Source organism: Macaca thibetana, chromosome 1 (assembly GCF_024542745.1).
Source record: "Macaca thibetana thibetana isolate TM-01 chromosome 1, ASM2454274v1, whole genome shotgun sequence".
Taxonomy (NCBI): Eukaryota; Metazoa; Chordata; class Mammalia; order Primates; family Cercopithecidae; genus Macaca; species Macaca thibetana.
Window position 1 is genome coordinate 101,490,626 of NC_065578.1, and position 5,932 is coordinate 101,496,557.

Sequence of the window (5,932 nt, forward strand, 5' to 3'; positions counted from 1 at the left end):
AAGCTATACATATATTTATTTTATATATATATAGCTGATTTATATAAATGTATATATTTACAACTGCCCAGAATCTGAATCTTGGTTCAGTTGACAAATCTAAAACTATTCTTTTGAGAGACCACAATAACATATGACTATTTATGAGTTCCACTGGGATTTTGGCCATTCAGGAAAGAAAATCTAAATTATGGGCAATTGTGTCTCTAAAACCAAATTTCCTTCCTTAAGAAAAAAATCAGCCATTATAAACACTAGCTGGATTTATGTTAAAAACTTACAAAATCTCTAAATGCAAATATTTAGAAAACCGGTAATGTACAACTCATGATAACCTCAGATTACAATGGCTAAAATGTAGTTCCTTTGAAATTTATCTGTGTTGCGCAATTAGAAATTGTGCATTAATTTTTCTGTGTGCACAATTAGAAAAATCTTGTTTTAGAACAAGACAAATTGAATGGGAGGCTTACTTCCAGTATCACCTAGAAGCTTCTAAAAGAATTCTGAAAGAAAAACATTGTCTTCATTAAAGAAATAAACAAAAAGATATTTGGAACTATTTATAAATTTAAAAAGACTTTGAAAGCTTTCTCCATTTGAGACTCACATTGCAAAATTATTCAATACAACTGAGAAAATTTTTACAGTGAAAGAGATCTGACCTAACCAACTCCATGTTGCTTCTAACCTTCAACTTGTCCTTGTTCATTCCTGGGTATAGGTCAAACTAACTTGGGGAGGAACTTGTAGTTTAACTTTGAAACAAAGATGATAATAGCCCTTTCCAAAAACAAACCTCCTTCCTACTTGAAAACTAGACTGCCTTTTCAGGACTAACAAATTAACCACAAGTTTAGAAATTATGGATTAGCAGTCATGCAGCTGAAGGCTACAAGATCCTGACCCTCCCAAATTGCTCCCGGGGATAATGTCACTATTGTAAAACCTAAGATCAGTGCTTGAAATATTTTGCAGACTCTGTATTTGATAGATTAGCTGGCATCAACCAGATTAACAAACTGGCTCACCTAGTCTTGTGCCTCACCCCCATGTCCCACCCCCCACTCCCTCACCAGGAATTGACTCAGTGAAGGAGGATGGCTCTGAGTCCCTATGATTTCAGTTCCAACCCAACCAATCATCATTCTTGACTTACTGGCTCCTACCCATCTAATTATCTTTATAAGCCTTGATCCCCAAATTCTCAGGGAGACTGATTTTAGTAATAATAAAACTGTGGTCTCTCATAAAGCCAGCTGTGTATGAATTAAACCCTTTTTTCTATTGCAATTCTTCTGTCTTGATAAATCAGCTCTGTCTAGACAGTGGGCAAGGAGAACCTACTGGGCAGTTACAAAATTGGGTGGTCATCTGGGCTCACCCTTGTGGCCAGCTGCCTGTGGTTCAGTAGCCCTCCTCTGGTGATGGTTCCAGAAGCCAGCCCAAGTGGCCGCCTAGTTCTCTTGGACTAGGGGTTGTCTCTGGCATCTTCTCTACTAGTGGGCTACTGTGGTGCCAGTGTGGATAGATTCAATTTCAACGAAAAAATACTCTCAGGGAGAGTCCCATAACTATAGCCTCATCACCAGGTGTGTGTAGCCCCGTCATGGGATGTCTCTCTGTCTCCCCATCACTGGAAGTTTGTACTAATTGGATGGAGAATAGAGGACTTATTTGAAGGAACACTTTTAGTTTGTGATTTGTCTGGAATCTCTGTCTGGAAAGTATTCTTCTTGTCTTTTTCTTGTGTTTGTTTGTATATGTAGAGGAGATCTCTGAAGAAATTGTGGATTGAAATCCAGTAGGTTCTCCCAGTTTGTCTGGCCAGTTACATTCACTGAATCTTGAAACAATTGTTACAAGAAGCTCAGTAGGCCTGACTCAGGGTGACTGTTCATTCTTCTGGAAGCTGCAGAGAAAGGGAACCTAGAAACCTTCTACGCCATCAAAAAGCATAAACACTTCTTCCAGCCAGCCTCTGGCCTCTGTGTGTGTGTGTGTGTATGACACAGTAAACATCACAGTTTGCCTCCTCTGCAAAGATTTGATTAATAGAATAAAGGATTTGTGAGGCTAGTCTTAGGTTGTAGCAAATCTTGCGTGCTTTGTTCTATAAATTTGTCTTTCTCTGTTGTTATGTAATAGAGAGATTGGTGTCATAGGATAGAATATGGGCTTAGGATCCCTATACACCCCTTTTTAAGACAGCACAGAAGGCTGGGCAGTTACAAAGTTTGATGAGGGGCCCTGAAACCAATACCAGAATAAGTATCTCTCTTGTCTTGTTTTATGTCCTTGAGAACTTAATGTTGTGATAATGTGGAGAATATTTCCTCTTGATCTCTGCCATCCAGAGGACAGGAATTTTGGGGGTCATGTCATAGGTAGTCTTAAAAATTATCTCAAGCTGTTAAAACTCATTTGTAAGCTCAAAAATGACTGCCTTAGACTCCTGGGGAGAGCAACAGTAAACAATCCTGTGCTTTAGCTCAGTAGTTAAAGCTCTGAACCTTCACAATAGTGGCTTGGGTTCTATTTCCACCTTATGAAACAAATCCTTTCTGGTTTATTATTTGTGTAAGTTTTGCCATTTATTGATTCTTTTTACCCCATGGACAGCTTCTGATTTGTCTTGAATTTTCCCTTCTCTGAACTACCTATGGGGAGATTTTAAATCTTGTAAAAAATAAAATTAAATTAAAAAGAGTGTGTCTGTCTGAGAGAAACTGCTTACCATCTCTTTTAGAAAACTCATGCATCTATGGTTATTATTTTATGCAAATAATCAGGCCAAGTATAATAATACTAAAACTTATTTTGCAAATAAATTCTTCCCACTATGATTTGTCTTTAATAAAAATGGGAACTGGAGAGAGAAAAATTATGTTGCAAAAAATCATAGTACATCTGTTTTTAGTTGTTCTTCAGTTTTTATTATTTTCTGCAATTTTGACTAAATCCTAAATTCTTTGTGGGCATTTGTGTCCCCAAACTAATGCTTTCAAATTTTTACTTTTAAAACTGGTAATTGCACTTCTTATCCTAGGACTCATTATTTTACTTATACTATGCTGTTTGTGTAAATTCTTTACTAAAATTATAGATGAGAATACCAACACGTTTGCCACGAAAGTCTTACAATCCCAGCCCAGTATGCAAGAGTATAATCAGAGAGCTAAATGCAAAGCATTTCTGCTCTTCTCACCTTTAGATCAACTTCTATTTCCACTCTGCCCCCTTTCAGCAGGAAGAAACCAGAATGATCATCAGCCTTTTCCCATCTTCATAGTCCACACCTTAAGAATAAAATGTTATAAAACTCAAAGGAAGGGATTGCAACTGCCAATGAAAAATTATAAATGAGAAAATTGTTACAGTGAAAGACATCTGACCTAACCAACTCCATCTTGCTTCTAACCTCCAAGCTGTCCTTGTTCACCCTGGGCATAGGCTGAATTAAATTTGGGAGGAACTTAGTTTATAGTTTCACTTTGAAACAAAGATAATAATGGCTCTTTCCAAAAACATATCCCCTTCCTGCTTGGAAACTAGACTGCCTTTGTAGGACTTACAATTTAGCCACAATATTAAAATGTATGGTTTAGCAGTCATGTAGCTGGAGGCTACAGATTGCTCATGGGAAGAACATCACTATTGTAAAACTTAAGATCAGAGCTTGAAATATTTTGCAGACTCTACACCTTATGAATTAGCTGGCACCACCCATATGGGTAAACTGGCTCATCTGGTTTTGTGGCCGCCACCCAGGCTTCAAATCACTAAGATTTCATTGTCAACCCAACCAGTCAGCACTCTGGACTCACTGGCTCCTAACCCACCAAATTATCTTTACAAACTTCAATCCCCAAATTATCAGGGAGACTGATTTAAGTAATAATAAAACCCCGGTCTCCCATATAGTCAGCTGTGCATGAATTAAACTTCTCTACTTCAATTTCCCTGTCTTGATAAATCAGTTGTGTAGGCAGTGGGCAAGGAGAACCCACTGGGCAGATACACTGTTCGCCTGCAACTGTCTCCTTTTCTACTTGTTCCTTGGCTTCCACACATCTCTTAGGCAGAGATTTCTGAAATTTCACAATGCACTTACTTCCTTCTCTCAAAAGGAGGAAAACATGTTTAAATTTGGAAGAGAGGGAACAAATGGAACAACTACAGAATTAAACTGCTGAGATTATAAATATATAGTTTCAACAATTTTTAAACAAAAACTCATATAAATAACACTGATTTATTGATCCAATATCAGATATACCCTTTAAATTTGCCCTGCAGTTCCTTGGAGATATACATCCTATCATGTTTTTGAAATGAGAACGTCCAGGAAATTAGGTAAGTAGCATTCCAGCTGAGATCTGATCTGAAATAAGTTAAAATCCTTTAAATACTCAAACTGCCTGCTTTAGATCCCCTGCAGAATTTACAAAAAAGTCCTCCACACTGTGGTCTAGTTGCTAAGATTCTGTGCTTTCATGGCTACACCCAGGTTCAATTCATGCTTAGAAATTCAGTCTCATTTGTTTTAAATTATTTACTCAACAACTTGGAGTAAATATTTGTTATTGATCCCTTTCCCTTCCAATAAACAGCTTTTGATTTTTTCACCTATGGGGCATATAGGGCTTTTGGGTTTCATGTATAGGCACTCAGCTAGGAAGCTGAGATCCTAGAAAACATCACTAGACAAAAACGTGAGTTGTACTCCATTTACAACTAGCAAAACTTTTTTTATCTTGCTTTTGTGATGGTTCTGCATCTTGTGAGGACTGTGTTACACCACGTTGGAGATGCCTCATGCATCCCTGGTTAATTCATAACCTTGGCTAAGGCTTATTGATTTTGGTGAGTCACTTCAAAAGGTATATTTTGTTAAAAAAAAAAAAAAAAAAAAAAAGATGGAAAACCAGGAGTATAAGCTGTTTTGTCCAGCAAAAATCTGACAATAAAATATGTGAAATGATTTTTTTTTAAGAACTCCATGGCCAAAGGTCAGCTTAATTAAAAGCTGATATTCAAGTTTCTTCTCCCTCTTTTCTGTCTACAGTAACACATGAAGAAATTTAGCGATTTCTAATGACTCAGACCAGTTAACACACAAAAATGTACCACTCACCCTCTTTTTGAGGTCTTCTGTTTTCCTGTGGAATCTAAAGAGTCATGGACACGTTCTTCTCAGGCCTAATGCTCTGCTCCCTTTTGAATTATGTTACTTGATCTCTTTGGCTTTTGGGGTGCCAGGGATTACTCTGTACTGAGAGAAAACCACCTACATGTGTTCAATGACTGGTGTGTAACTGGCAAAGGCTGTGAAACCGCCTTTGCAAAATTATAACTGAGGAAATTATGACAGTGAAAGATATCATACCTTCCCAAGTCTATCTTGCATCTAACCCCTAAATTGTCTTTGTCCATTACTGGGCATAGGCTGAACTAGCCTTGGGATGGAATTTAGCTTATAGTTTAAATAATAGCCCTTCCCAAAAGCAAAACTGTTCTCCTAAAATGAATGAAAGGCCACCAGCCACAAAGTTAGGATGAGAGGGGCTGGAATTCTAAATCTTACCAGCCATTATTCTGAAGATTACAAGAACTGCAACTTTCCCAATTACTTTTGAAGATAACATCACTATTGTGGACCCAAGATTGGTCTTTTGAGATGTCTTTTCAAGTTTTTGCATTTCTGAAAACTGGATAACCCAACCTGGACCTGCCAACCGGTTCTGTGGGCCCCACCCTAGAACTGACTCAGCGTAAGAGGAGAGCTTCAACTCTGATCTTATCATGAGCCAACCAGTCCGCACTCCTGACACATTGGCCCCCCACCCATCAAATTATCCCTAAAAAGTCTGATCCTCGAGTTGACCGATTTCAGTAATAATAAAACTCCAGTCTCCCACACAGCCAGCTC